Below are 15,351 nucleotides of genomic sequence, written 5' to 3'. Positions count from 1 at the left end.
ACCACAACCTTGCATGATCTTGTACCATCATGTATATATGATCTTGGCTTTGAGGGAAGCAATGACCATCGGTGGAGACACAGCTTAAGATAGGAATAAATCTACTTCAGAATGATTTAAGTCTGAGCTTCAGAATTTTGACTCAAATAGGACCTGTGATGTCCAGGTAACTTTATAAATATATTCACAGAAGGTTCTTCATATTTGAATTTCAAGAATATTGTCAATAACATATGAGTCTGTAAACCATGAGAAGATTTTATACAATTGTTGTATTGTCAAGAAAGTGCTGTAATAGACATAACACAGGATCTGATGTAATTTTCCATATTTGCCTCACATAAGACTTGTAGTACCCATTTAACAATATGATATGATACAATCTGCATTCTGATCTGTCACAAGTTTCTCTTGCTCAAATCTGCCTATGCAAGCCTCAGCCTCATATACAAGGCTCTCAGTCTTTTTCTGTTTTTTATTTTTTCCTCTAAGTATAATCTTTAAGTGCTGGATCTTTATCAATTGATTTCTACAGAAAGTTATGCTTCACTTCAATATTTTCTGGCAACTGCTGTCTTGGAGTAGATTCCAGCTGCTCTTTGCCCTTCTATCCTGAGAGCTCTGTGTCTGCTTGCAGCTGCTATTTCTTCATAGAATTAACACTCTCTTCTTTACTTTTGATGATGTAAAAAGTGTTTGCAGTCCCAGTGTTTAAAAGAGTCACTTCTTGCTGAGAGTCAGAACTGGATTGGCTGTTGCAGCGAAATTTGGATGCCATGATGCTTCTTTGGACAGCAGTAGCTCAAGGCACTGTTCTTTAATTATTTCATGTCTTATCTGTCAGGAAATTAACAACGATAGACAGCACAATGAGAAGAGTACTAGAAAAGAAATCTGAACCCTGGGCTATAGAAGGTGTGTCCATTTTCTAACTTTGTCATTTGGAAAAATTACCTAAATTTTTGGTCCCAAACTTTTCTTTTTCTTATTTGGAGAAAAGAAATAAAATGCTGTTTAACTTAACTCGTATGATTGTTTTAAGGCTCAAATGAGATGATGGATGTAATATGATTTGCAAACTCCAAGTGGAAGGGATTATTACTATCTGGAAAAATGCATATTTTTTAGTCTTTGGAAACAGCACAGTATGTTATGCAAATTAGTATTGACTTTGTGTTCATATTTTCCCATTTGACTAGCCAAATAAAGAAGACATTTATTTCTCATGGAAATCCCAAGGGATATTAACCAATCTTTCTTTGGTATATTTAATATAATTCTAAAAATTAATAAGCTACATTTAGAGTAATCACAGATACAAGACTGCATAAATCAAATCATAATCATGTTCACTTCGCACTGATAAATTTTTGAAGAGTATAGTATACCTTGCTATTCATGAGTTCAATGGTTTTCAAGCCTCCGCATTATTTTTCCTTAAGCTATAAAACTTCAAAAATTATTATACTGACTTGACAAAAGAAATTGTATGACCTTCATTAAAGGCAACGATTATTATTAATATATTAATGCTAGGATTGCACTATACTGTTGAAATGAATCAGCCTGCTGAATGGTTGCTTGGATCTTTAAATGTTTATGTGAGTTAAAATTTTATTAGCTAATGTTATTTTGCTTATATTTCTTCTTTTATAAACCAAATCATAATAATCACACTATCATTGCCTAATGTTCTATCTTTATTATTAATAGTTAGATTCTATACTGTTTCTCTATGTGCAGCAGAGAGGATTTTAAAATGAAAACAAAAATATTAAATCAATACTTTAAAACACTAAGATTTCTTCCACTGTTTTAGAATTTTAAAGTAACTATCTGACTTTATTTTCTCTATCCCAATCAGAATGCTTGAATATTTGAACATTTTCCTCAATGTTTGCATTTTTTGTTGTTGTTTTATTGTTGTTATCTGCTATTTTGAAGGATTTAATGGCATTCACTGAGTGTTTACTGTTTGTTTGGTCGTAGACACCAGGTGCTGTGGGAAGTAAAATTAATGGCTTCTCTCATGGGGATTACCTTCCAATACAGAGAGCAGATATAAACACGTAGCCAAATAATTAAACAAGACACTTTCATATGGTAATAAGTTCTGTAATAACAACACTGGAATATAGGATTAGAAGTGACTGGTGTAGAAAAGGAATTTCTACTGTAAGTGGAATGGCCAATGAAAGTCTCATTCATGAAGTAACATTTGAGATGAGACCTGAATTACCGCAAAGGACCAGGCTTTTGGAGAACTGCAATAAGGAATGTGTAGAATTTAAAAAGAACAGGAAAAGGTCTTGAGAGAATGAGCCGAACAAAGAATATCTGTTAGGTGTGAGTGTGGTTAATGCTTAGATAGGAAGGCAGAGACCACAAAAATGAACATATTGTTGGCTAACACAATTAATTGAGATTTTATTCTAATTGAAGTCAGAATCTATTGGAAAGATTTAATCATTAGTGACATGATGTGATTTATATTTTTGAAAATTTGCTTTGACTGAGGCATGCAGGAAATGTGAGTCACATAAAGCCAGTAGGGAAAACTGGAGACAGAAGGCTGTTACAGTATCCCAGGTGAGAAAAAATGCTAGTGGTCCAGGTGTGCAGTCAATGAATATTGTCAGCTTTGAGGTGTATTTGAAAAATATAGCCACTAAATCTGCCAGGTGAATTAGATGTTTGTGGTGACAGGGAAATTGATTTTGTCTCTGATATTTGTGATCATCCAAGTATCATTAATTGTGAGTGGATAAAGATATCTGGAAGAAAAGAGGTAGAGGAGTTGGGTATATCTGGGAATGAGGTTGAGTCCTGATTTAAACTTAATAGATTCTGAAATGCCTATTGGGTACCCAAATAGAGATGCTGAGTAGCCACTTAGTTATATAATTCTAGAACATGGATTATCCATCCTAATAGAAAAGAAAATTGATTTTATAAATTAATCAATAGTAACATAATTAACATTCTTTGAGTAATTTTTACCTATTAAGATTTTTGGTATGGCCAGCGCCGCGGCTCACTAGGCTAATCCTCTGCCTGTGGCGCCAGCACTCCGGGTTCTAGTCCCGGTCGGGGCTCTGGGTCTGTCCCCGTTGCTCCTCTTCCAGTCCAGCTCTCTGCTTTGGCCCGGGAGTGCAGTGGAGGATGGCGCAAGTGCTTGGGCCCTGCACCCACGTGGGAGACCAGGAGGAGGCACCTGGCCCTGGCTTCTGATCGGCTCAGCACGCCGGCCATGGAGGCCATTTGGGGAGTGAACCAATGGAAGGAAGACCTTTCTCTCTGTCTGTCTCTCTCACTGTCTAACTCTGCCTGTCAAAAAAAAAAAAAAAAAAAAAGGATTTTTGGTATAATGATTTAGAAGGTCCTCACAAAAACTGTGAAATATTTCTCAAAATTATAACTTGAGAGAGAACTATCTCTTAGAAAACTTACATGATGTTAGAGTTTACAAATTTAAATTCAGGCATGTCAGACTTCAAGCTTCATACCCTTTCTAGTAAAACATAGTGATATGCAGATATATATATATATATATATATATATATATATATTTTGACAGGCAGAGTGGACAGTGAGAAAGAGATAAAACTTTCATTATTTTCATAAGCATTGACAGGACATTTTCAAGTTTCCTTGTGCTACTTCCAGTTTTGCATTTTACACCAATTACATAACATGGTAAATCGTATGGCTCCAAAGATTACCATTCATCAAAAGTAAAGTTAATTAATGAGCATTTAAGTTTAAGTGTGAATTTATCTTTTCCACTATCTGCTTAGCAATTTGTTTTCTGGCCTAAGAGCGAATAGAAGAAAGTAAAAATGTGTAAGTTCAATGCATATTTGTAATGTATTTTTCAATGTTTGAATTTATTCATTTAATAATTAGAAAAACTGGAATGGGTTTCATTACATTTGTGACTAATTAATGACACATTTAATATCTATTACTAATCTAGAAGCCTCACGTGTGAAGACTAAGCCACTATTTTGTTTTGGTGTTGCCGCATTTCTTCTCTTGAGATTTCCTAACAAACTGTAGGTGCTCAAGAGAAACTTGCTGAGTTAATAAAGAAAACAATAAACTTGCACTTTTTTTCCTTCTACTTTCTACTTAGTGTTCATCTTCAAAGATTCAGTGACTATTTTGTGTAGGTGACTGGAAAGGGTTGAATGGTGATTCCTAAAAGATACGTTATTTTCCTAATCCCAGGAACCTATGAATATAACCTAATTTGTAAAAATGGTATTTGTAGATTTAATTGTTAGGAATTGAGATAAGACAATCCAAGATTACCCAATGATAAGGGTCTGTACAAGATGTACACTGTTGGGGCTGTGTTGTGTTATAGTAGGGAAAGCTGCTGCCTGCAGTGCTGGCATCCTATGTAGACGTCAGTTCAAGACTTGGCTGCTCCACTTCCAATCCAGCTCCCTGCTACTGTACCTGGGAAAGCATCTGAGAATGGCCCAAGTGTTTGGACCCTTGCACCCGCGTGGAAGACCTGGAAGAAGCCCCTGTCTCTTGGCTTCAGCTGGCCCCACCCTGGCTGTGGAGGCCATTGGACAATGAACCAGTGAATTGAAGATTCTCTCTCTCTCTCTCTCTCTCTCTCTCTCAACTCTGCTTTTCAAATAAATAAATCTTTTAAAAATATACTGTTGCTGGGGATATAAGCTCATACAATCATTATGACAGATAACATTTTCAGAAATCTGAAAATAGATCTACCATATGACCCAGCCATTCCACTCTTGGGAATTTACGCAAAGAAAATGAAATCATCACATGAAAGAGTTATTTGTATCCCCAAGTGTTCCACAGCTCAATTCACAATACCTAAGATACAGAATGAACCCAGACGTCCATCTTCTGATGACTGGATAAAGAAATTCTGGTATGTATACATGATGAAATACTACTCAGTCATAAAAATTAATTAAATTCTGTCTTTTGCAACAGAAAGGATGCAACTAGAGACCATTATGCTTAGTGAAATAAGGCAGTTCCCAAAAGACAAAAGATCATATTTTTCTCCCTGTTTGTGGTAAGTAATATACAGAGTAAAAAAAAGTGATGTATATGAATGAAACTGACATTTTGAGATTTTATTAGTGCTTATAGCCCTTACCTATCCTTGAGAAACAGCAGTTTTTCTAATTATTACTTTTTGAATTTTTATTTAGTGAATGGCTAAGCTTGTGATTATAAAGAAAATTGAACGTGTGTCATTGTAAAAATTTAAAGAAAAACAGTAAAAGAAGGACAAGAGAAGGTAAGAGTGAAGGAGGGGTGGACAGTGGGGTACAAAGTATCATTATGCTCCTAAAACTGCATATATGAAACATGTGAAATTTAGTCTCTTCATTTTAAAAGTAATGAAAAAAGAAATCTACAGGAGAGACATGACAAGAGAGAGAAAATGAATGAAATCTCTGAAGACAGAGACAGAGAACACAAACCAAAGAAATTCATGGATCTACCAAAAGAAGGAAGAAGCAAGGACTGATTCTCTCTGGAAGCCTTCCAAGGTAGTAACACCTTTATTTTGGACTTCTGGCTTTCAGAACTTTGCATGAATAAACTTTCTGTTTAAAGCCACACAGTTTATGGAATTTGTTGCAGTAGTCTCTAAGAAAGCTGCAATATATGACAAAGAAGCAAGTTTAAAATTGGAGGGACTGGATTTCTATTGTGGCTTAATTTTGTACTGCTTCTGTGACTAAGCAAGTGGCACAACACAGTGATTATCAACCTCTTCATCTCTAAGGGAGAGATAACATCAGTTATCCTGCCATTCTCAAATGTCAATAAAATAGGATAGATATAGATATAGATATAGATATATACATACACAATAAAATGCTATCAAAATGGGAGTTTTAGACAAATAGAAGTTCTCCCTATAATCTCCTTCCCACGTTAATTCTTTGGGAGACACTCATCTTTTCTTCAAATGGCATAGCTTCCAAGTCCTTCATCAGAGTGCCCATTATATTTTTGAAGAAGAAGCTTGTCTGTTGTGAGTATAAAAGGTTTTAATCATCAGATAAGAAAATTTAAGAAGGGAGTAGAAGAGAAGAAGATGGGGAGAAAGGAGGAGGAAGACAGGTGGGAAAGAAGAAGGGAAAAGGAAAGGAGTAGGAAGGGAGGAGAGGAGAGGAAAAGGGGTATAGGATGAAAGTTATAAAAGGAAGAAATCAGAAATTTGTGTCAATGCTGTAAAACTATATAAAAAAATAAGCAAAATTTTTACTTTTTTTCCACAGGGTGGAAATTATAAAACAAAAAAATTAAAAGCAACAAAAATACTCATTAAGCAGAACCAGAGAAACAAATTATATTCAGTTATTACATCAGAGCTGAAAAAATAATTTAGATTTCTGTGTACCAAGGTGACTATATCTCAAAATTTAGTAAAAAAATATGCAGTTGCAGATAATTATACAAAAGTATGGTGTCATTTACATAAAATGTATACATATAACTATGTCATTTATATTTTTATGAATATGTGCATTATAATAAAATATTAAAGCATGGGAAGGATTAATACATACCAGCTTCTGGACAGGTCCTACCAACCAGTAGGAGGAAGATAAGGGAATGAGATTTGTAGTGGTGCCAATGGTCTTGAGATAAAAATATATAGTTAGGCGGGTGCCACAGCTCACTTGGCTAATCCTCCGCCTGTGGCACGGGCACATCAGGTTCTAGTCCCGGTCGGGGTGCCGGTTTCTGTCCCGGTTACTCCTCTTCCAGTACAGCTCTCTGCTATGGCCTGGGAAGGCAGTGGAGGATGGCCCAAGTGCTTGAGCCCTACACCCACACGGGAGACCAGGAGGAAGCACCTGGTTCCTGGCTTCGGATTGGTGCAGCGTGCTGGCCGTAGTGGCCACTTGGGGGGTGAACCAACAGAGAAGGAAGACCTTTCTCTGTCTCTCTCACTGTCTAACTCTGCCTGTCAAAAAAATATAAATAAATGAAAAAAAATATATATATAGTTAAAAAGAAATTAAAAGAAAAGAATGAAAAAAAGGAATTGAGAGAGGGAGTGAGGTTGAATGGAAAAAAGAAACAAAGTGGGGCAGCACTGTAGCATGGCAGCTTAAGCATCTGCCTGTGTCACTGGCATCCATATTGGTGCCAGTTCGAGTCCTGGCTGCTCCATTTCAGATCCAGCTCCATGCTGATGACCTGGGAAAGCAGTAGAAGATGGCCCAAGAAGATGGAGAGTGAACTGATGGTTGAAAGACCTCTCTCTGTGTCTCTCCCTCTCTTTCTCCATAACTATGCTTCTCAAGTAAATAAAATACATCTTAATAGAAAAAAAAAAAAAGAAACAAAGGAAAGACGGTTGAACTAAACTGTTAATTCTTATATCTGGGCCATGAATTCTTAGACTTAAGTTCTTTCTAGTTTTTCATATCATTGGAATTTTACAGTTGTAAAAATGTCATTAAAATACAAATTTGGGGCTGGCACTGTGGTAAAGCAGGTTAAAGCCCCGGCCTGAAGGGCCAGCATCCCATGAGGATGCTGGTTCTAGTCCCAGCTGCTCCTCTTCTGATCCAGCTCTCTGCTGTAGCCTGGGATAGCAGTAGAAGATGACCCAAGTCCTTGGACCCTGGCACCAGTGTGGGAGACCCGTGGGAAGCTCTTGGTTTCTGGCTTCGGATCAGCGCAGCTCCGGCCATTGTGGTCATCTGGGGAGTGAACCAGCAGATGGAAGCCTCTTTCTCTGTCTCTACCCCTCTCTGTAACTCTGTCTTTATAAAATATCTATCTATCTATCTATCTATCTATCTATCTATCTATCTATATACATACATATATATGCACAAAAGAAATATCGTAAATTTAACAGAATATATTTATACTATATGCTATTTTGTCTTAACATTTTTTTTCAAAAAGGTTATGGATTACATTATTACATAGAAGAATGTCAGTATTATAAATAATCTTAAGTGGCTATAAATCCAGAAAAATTATTCTAATTTCCTGGAAATATACCTTGTTTTCAACTGTTAGTAAATGGAATTACTTTTGCCATTTTGCTTGCTTCTAACAGGGGAAGTGTTTGAAATCCAAGTATTTTATTTATTACCATGTTTTAAATAATTGCTTCAAAAATAGAGACGATAGATCTTCTAGTTTATAGTTTTCATTAATCTGGCAAATGACACTTTTCATTCACCAAATGGAAGAATCTTAGAGTTGACTGAACAAGAAGCAAATAGATGAAATGTAACAGTGCAAGCTATAGTGATTTGAAATATAACACATTTATATTCAAATATAAATGTTAAATTTTGTTTGGAAGATCATGTAGCTGACATTTGTAGTTGTATTCCTGTTATGATGATGTACTGCATTCCTCTTGCTATGATAATCTTTGCCACAGGCATGTGGTTGGGGCTACATCACAAATTTTGATCGTGCTATTACAAGTCTTGTTCAATTTCCTAACTCAGTTACTCTAACTTGCTTTCTTTCCATAAGAGAGGTATGCCCTGGGTAAATATACGTCTCTGTTTAGGACACTTCTTTGTTTGAAAGCAATATAATATCCTATTTTAAGCTTTTAAAAAACCAGTTACTACAAAGAGTAATTTAACCTAGTTCAACTGTTGTAAATCTGCCAATGGAACAGAGTACTCTTTCTTAGCAGGGAGTTATGGTATCTCCTGTTTAAGTTAACTTGAATGTTTTCTACCAGAGGTGGCAACCAGGTAATTATGTATGTGTGAATGGGGAGGAGTCACAAGACCCTCTTGCAAGGATGAAAACTTGCTGTCTGCTGGGACCCACCCAAGACCACCTGCTTTGCATTTAGCCTGCTAGTGTTCTGACAAAACGGGAATTCAGTAAACAGAAAAGTCTAGTTTGTAGCTACATGTGCAGAGAGCCCAGAGATATACAATCTCCAAATGCTGATCATAAGTGTCAATCTTAAGCATCATGGCCCTTCAAACATTAGGGATTTAAAAAATTCAAATAAGGGGGCCAGAGCCGTGGCTCACTTGGGTAATCCTCTGCCTGTGGTGCCGGCATCCCATATGGGCACCAGGTTCTAGTCCCAGTTGCTCCTCTTCCAGTCCAGCTCTCTGCTGTGGCCCAGGAAGGCAGTGGAGGATGGTCCAAATGCTTGGGCCCTGCACCCTCATGGGAGACCAGCAGGAAGCACCTGGCTCCTGGCTTCTGATCAGTGTAGCTCTGGCCGTAGCAGCCAATTGGGGGGTGAACCAACAGAATGAAGAGCTTTCTCTCTGTCTCTCTCTCTCTCACTGTCTAACTCTGTCAAATAAAAAAAAAAAATCTAAATAAGGAAGAAAAGTTGCACATTCTGTTTCCATGGGCCCTTGGAATGTATGTCAATAAATTTTTGCTTTACTATCCTTATGTTCATCTCTCTGAACTATAATTCATTACTCCATTGGTTAAAATAAAGCAAGCTGACCACCAGCCTGTGGCAGTGGTATGTATACACATTGCCCCTTTTGAGAGACAGCAAGGAAGAAAGGGATCTACAAAAGAGGGAGAACTCTGTACTGGAGATGTGATTATTTTAAATGTTTTTTTTTTCTCTATACTTAATTCTTTTTTATTAAAAACATTTTATTAACAACTGTACGTATTTATGGGGTACAGTATGACATTTGTTTTTTTCTTTGTGTTCCAAGAAGCATTTTTAAAGCTTATTTTAAGACAATGATATTTAACATTTTGCCATATTCATTTCATATATAATATTATATACATACACACACAAACTGCTTTTTTTCTTGAAAATAGGACTATTAATATAGCACAATGTGGGATTCATAAGGTACATGGATCATTCTGATATTTTACTTGGTATTTGTAGTTTAAACTTATCTTATGATGAATAACCATTAATAATTTTAATAGGTTCAATCTGTAAAAACTGAACTCTCCATTTTATATGAATAGCATATAAACTTGATATTTGGTTTGCTGCAATTTTTAAGAAAAATGAATGATCATGAAAAGTATTGATACTATTTTTTCTTGTTAATTTTATGTAATGAAATTTATTGTTGAAAGAATACATATTAAAGACCACAGAAAACAGACTTACAATGACTTAATATGTACATTAAGACATTGTTAGTGTGATGCATTCCACTTTCATTCTACATTACATTCTTTATCTTTGTAAGAAAAAGACCCATAAAATCTTCTGACTCTGAAGGGAAGAGACGGCTGATTGCGTGCACAATGCAAGTCTTCCTGGATTTTCCCCTTAGTTTTCTTTTCCTCTTGCATTAACTTCCCTGTTTAGGATCACCTACCTGAAAGCAGAATTGTAGGGAAACGTTTCATACATGTTTGTATTTTTGCCGTAGACTCACTTGCCGGGTGAATATGGTTGATGAACGAGTTCCTGGCAATCCATAAAAGAACAGGCTGTGGGAATCCACATTAATCTTCTAAGAGTTTCTGCTGTCGTCCCTCTCTAAAGTTCCTTCCTTGTAAAGTGTTTGTGGTGAAGCAAAAGCACTTTTGCTTTCCACTAAGCAATGTCATCCAGCCAGATTCCAACAAAAGCCGCAGTTCCCTTTTGAATAGTTTCAGTCTCCACTGTTTTATTGGCTGCGGTTCTGGCCTGGGGAAGAGAGACACTATTTGTTTAACTGTGCTTCACAATACAAACAAGCCAAGGAAATATAACTCTTCTGGTCTCTTTTTTTTTGTATCTCCTGATAGTAATATGGTTTTAGTCTTAGTGACTGCAAAATTACTCAGCAAACATATGTTAGATGTTTTTATGTGTGTAAGCATTTCTTTAAAGGCTGTACCTAAATAACATAGATGTATTTGGAGTTAAAAGACTGAGAGAATATTTTACTGGTACATTCATAGCATCTCAACAGTATATAAAATGAGTTCCATATTAAGCCATATCTGCTAGTGACTGCAAATTAAAACTTCATAAATTATTTAAGAAAAAAATAATTTATGAGAAGCTTTCAATATGCTTCCTGTTCACAATATTAGTAAGCATCTATAATTCTAAGGTTGAGCTCATATGGGAATCTTTCTTGAAAAAAGAAAGTGTATCTGATTATTGCAAAAAGTTTGCTCTTAAAACCTGAGAGAGAGGCTGGCGCTGTGGCTCACTAGGCTAATCCTCTGCCTGCGGTGTCGGCACACCGGGTTCTAGTCCTGGCTGGGGTGCTGGTTCTGTCCTGGTTGCCCCTCTTCCAGTCCAGCTCTCTGCTGTGGCCCAGGAAGGCAGTGGAGGATGACCCAAGTGCTTGGGTCCCTGCACCTGCATGGGAGACCAAGAGGAAACAGTTGGCTCCTGGCTTCGTATCAGCACAACGCGCCGGCCGTAGCAGCCATTTGGGGGGGTGAACCAATGGAAGGAAGACCCTTCTCTCTGTCACTCTCTCTCACTGTCTAACTCTGCCTGTCAAAAAAAAAAAAAAAAAAAAAAAAAACTTGAGAGAAATTCTTCTATACAAAACTTATAATATCTAAGACCATTGACAGACTGACAATGTACAAATAAGATAACAATGGGACTCATCCAGAGCAATGTCTCAGTCACTTTGTATATAGTCTGTATGTACTCTGGAAAGCTGCAGATGCTAATTCTTTGTAACATTATCTTTTGATAAAGAAAATAAACTTGAAAATATGACCATTTTCTTGAAGGAAAAGAAATTCACTCATTTGAGCAAACCCACCACCTGGAATTGATGGTAATTTTGTAGGATGGTTTACCTATAGATGTAGCCCTTTACAAACTTTGGCATTTCTATGTTTTTGACTTAAGAAACAAGTGCCCTGAATAGAAGCATTTTGGGGGCACACATGAAAGGGAATTATGAAATCTATAACCATATAACATCCCACTAGCAAATGTTAGATCTCATAAAGAAATAATATTCAAAGAAATGAAAAATATTGTGCAAAATCCAAATGTTTAATGATAGCTTTTAAGATTCAAATAACACTCATTGAATTATGGTTCTCAAAGTGTGGTCTCCCAAGCAGCAGTTTCATCCTCACTTGGGAACTTGTTAGTGCTGCAGAATTTTCAGCCATATTCCAGGCCTACTGAATCAGAAACTGGGTGTAGACTCCCCAGTTAGCCATTTTAACAAGCTTCCAGCTGATCAGATACACACTAACGTTTGAGGAACAGGACTTTATGCAACATATAAAGTTGACAGAACAAATTCTCAGCCCAAATTAGTGCAATCTTTCTAAAATTTAAATCCATAATTGCAAGTCAATTCTTGGTTACTTGATAGATGAAGATAAGAATCTTTTGCTTCAATATCTATCTTTCATTTCTCAAGGAGCATGATATTTGGAAGTTATGTAGAAAAATATTTACTATCCAAAGACAAAATATCATTTTGAAAATCTTTATAGAAGGAGGTATGATTCAAGAGCAACAAAATATGTTCAAGATAATTTTAGAGTGTTTGTGGGGAACTTTAGTATACAATCAGACATGGCTTATTGCTTTTGCATAAAGTTATATATCTAGCCTTTTCCTCATCACTCCCAAGCAGAATGATTACAGGAAGATATTACTACTATAAAGATGTATCAGCCTCCCCTAACTTCTGTACTCTGTTATTCTAATGAACAAGCTATGACAGAAGCAGAAGAATATAAAATTTTATACAGAAATTTCTGGTGACTTGTTGTAGTACAGTGACATACATTGAAAAAAAAATTGTTCATGGGCATGTATTCTAAATTTGTGGGACACCCAGAGTCATCTGGTAATAAGTGTACTTAAAAATCAAGCAATATTTTGAAACTCTGTTCATTTTAGTATTTCCTATTCTACTAAGATGAAGTATTAACACTAATTCCATCTTATAGGAACTTGAACAAAATAGAAAATTTCTTTTGTTTGAATTTTCTCATTCACAAATTGGGGAATAAATTTTTGCTCTTTTATCTGATGAGAAAGAAAGAAGAAGAGAAAGATCTCTCTCTATATCTATCTATCTATCTATCTATAGATAGATAGATAGATAGATAGATAGATAGATATGGGGGGGGAGAGAGAGAAACCCATATTCTGGTTCACTTCCCAAATGTTTACAGTGGCTGGGGCCAGGATGATGCTAGAGGTAGGAGCCAGAAATGCAATCCAGGACTCCCACTTGGGTGGCAGGAATGAAATTACTTGAGCCATCACCACTTCCTTCCTAGGAAAGCTGGAGTCGGGATCCAGAGCCAAGAATCAAATCCCAGCACTCCAATATAATGTGAGGATCTTAACTACTAGACTAAATGCCCATACATTGGGAATAAATTTATCTGTAAAGTATTTTTCTAGAATTAGAATATTGGGAAAAAAGATTCAAAAACATACTACATTTAAAATAGTGCCTGGCACATAAAAACTGCACACTTAATTATCTTTTGTTATTAATTTTTCCTAGCATTTCACAATTAATCCTTGAAATAAGGCATTTTAAAAACATCATATCATAATGTGATACCATGTGGTAAAATTACATTTTAAATTTTAGGGAATAGACTTCTTAAAAATGGACTCAATATTTAAATTTGTTGATATGTTAAAAATATTTACTGTAATTATCACTTGCTTCACTAGATACTAATTTGCTTTTTTGATATCCATATTTGTCCGATTATATTCTTAAACAGAGCTAGGAATAGGAATAGTTAAAGGAATACTGCACAAAATAGTCATTTCTCAAGAGATGCAATCCACACACCTACTGTACATTTTTGGAATGTGCTTCAAGTCACTCTTTGAAAGTAGTATAATAAAGTGCACATCAGGAATGGGAATGAGTCCATTCTCACCATCTGTTCTTAATTTTTTTGAGCTGAAGACTCTGTATTATTAAACCACTGTGTAAAATGTTAAAATGGCATTACAAACTTGAGTTAAATCCAGAAGAGTTCAGAGAAGTTGAAATTATTTGAAAAAATATTGAGGTCGGTGCCGCGGCTCACTAGGCTAATCCTCCGCCTTGCGGCGCCGGCACACTGGGTTCTAGTCCCGGTCAGGGCGCCGGATTCTGTCCCGGTTGCTCCTCTTCCAGGCAAGCTCTCTGCTATGGCCCGGGAGTGCAGTGGAGGATGGCCCAAGTGCTTGGGCCCTGCACCCCATGGGAGACCAGGAGAAGCACCTGGCTCCTGGCTTCGGATCAGCACGGTGCGCCAGTCACAGCGCGCCAGCCAAGGCGGCCATTGGAGGGTAAACCAACAGCAAAGGAAGACCTTTCTCTCTGTCTCTCTCTCTCACTGTCCACTCTGCCTGTCAAAAAATAAAAAATAAAAAAAAATTGATAGTTACATTACAATGATGAGTAAAGTGAAGCTATCCCCTGATTCTCAGGTAACTGAACTTTATTTTTTAAATGTCTCGCAAGTTTAAAGTTCTTCCAAATATATTGCTAACCAAATTGCATGTATATTCCATTCCTATATAAGCATGTACAATTTTTAACCCAGCTTCCTTTACATTCATTTTGGTTCATAAGAATTTTAATATATCTTCCAGCACCCCAAACACACACTTTAAAGAGCTCATAGGATCATATGACTGAATATTGGAGACTCTTTCAAGATCTCAGCCTGACATTTTGCACAAATGGTAAATGACTTGACTTACTTTGCCCAGGAGTGTGGACTATGTTGTTTACATTACTTTTTGTGGCAGCCTTGAAAATTCCCAGAACCTTCTGAACCACTATGTTAAGAACTGGTCTTAGGGCTAAACAGGCTTTAATGAAATTAGAAAAGATGCAAAAGTCTGCTTAGCTCCAAAATATCTCCATCCTTACTCCTGTGAGTTTGCTAGAAACTCTCCTATCAATCACTATTCTATACTGAGATTAAACGATACTGTTCAAATGCAAATATAATTTGGCTTAGGCACCATCAACATGTATTCAAGAGAAGCTAAGCACAATTTGAACTACAATAATCAGCTCCTTTGCAAGAACCACTCTCTGAGGGCACGTGTCCAATAACCTTCAACCCCTCTCACTAGACCCACTTCTCAGATACTGTAATTGTATCAAGTCTCCACCTGAAGCCATCAACCAGTAATATTAAGACAGCAGAGTTTAAGCATCTTGTGTGAGTTTTGAGGAGACAAATCCCAAGTCCTACTCAACCCACAACAGATGCCTTGTTCATTTTCTTTGGAAATAATGACCCAGTTAATTAATTAGTCATAAGATGCTCTTGGAAGCATTTCACCCAATTGGGTGGCAACAGATTGTCTGAAAATCCTTCCCAGGCAGGCTAGGCTATTACTTGTTCCTTTCATGAGTTTACACCACATTGTTA

At 36.6% G+C, this 15,351-nt stretch overlaps 1 long non-coding RNA gene across 1 annotated transcript; it reads right to left on the bottom strand.

The window, feature by feature from the left end:
* Window positions 1-252: 252 nt before the first annotated feature.
* LOC127493001 (uncharacterized) lies at window positions 253-11,360 on the bottom strand. Its single transcript, XR_007922881.2, has 3 exons — window positions 11,138-11,360; window positions 10,338-10,651; window positions 253-837 (listed from the first exon to the last, which is right to left on the bottom strand). It is a non-coding gene; the product is annotated as an uncharacterized lncRNA (long non-coding RNA).
* Between the last annotated feature and the right edge of the window lie 3,991 nt (window positions 11,361-15,351).

Source organism: Oryctolagus cuniculus, chromosome 5 (genome assembly GCF_964237555.1).
Source record: "Oryctolagus cuniculus chromosome 5, mOryCun1.1, whole genome shotgun sequence".
Lineage (NCBI taxonomy): Eukaryota > Metazoa > Chordata > Mammalia > Lagomorpha > Leporidae > Oryctolagus > Oryctolagus cuniculus.
The sequence above is the reverse complement of the archived record's forward strand: the minus strand, read 5'-3'. Positions and strand labels throughout refer to the sequence as shown.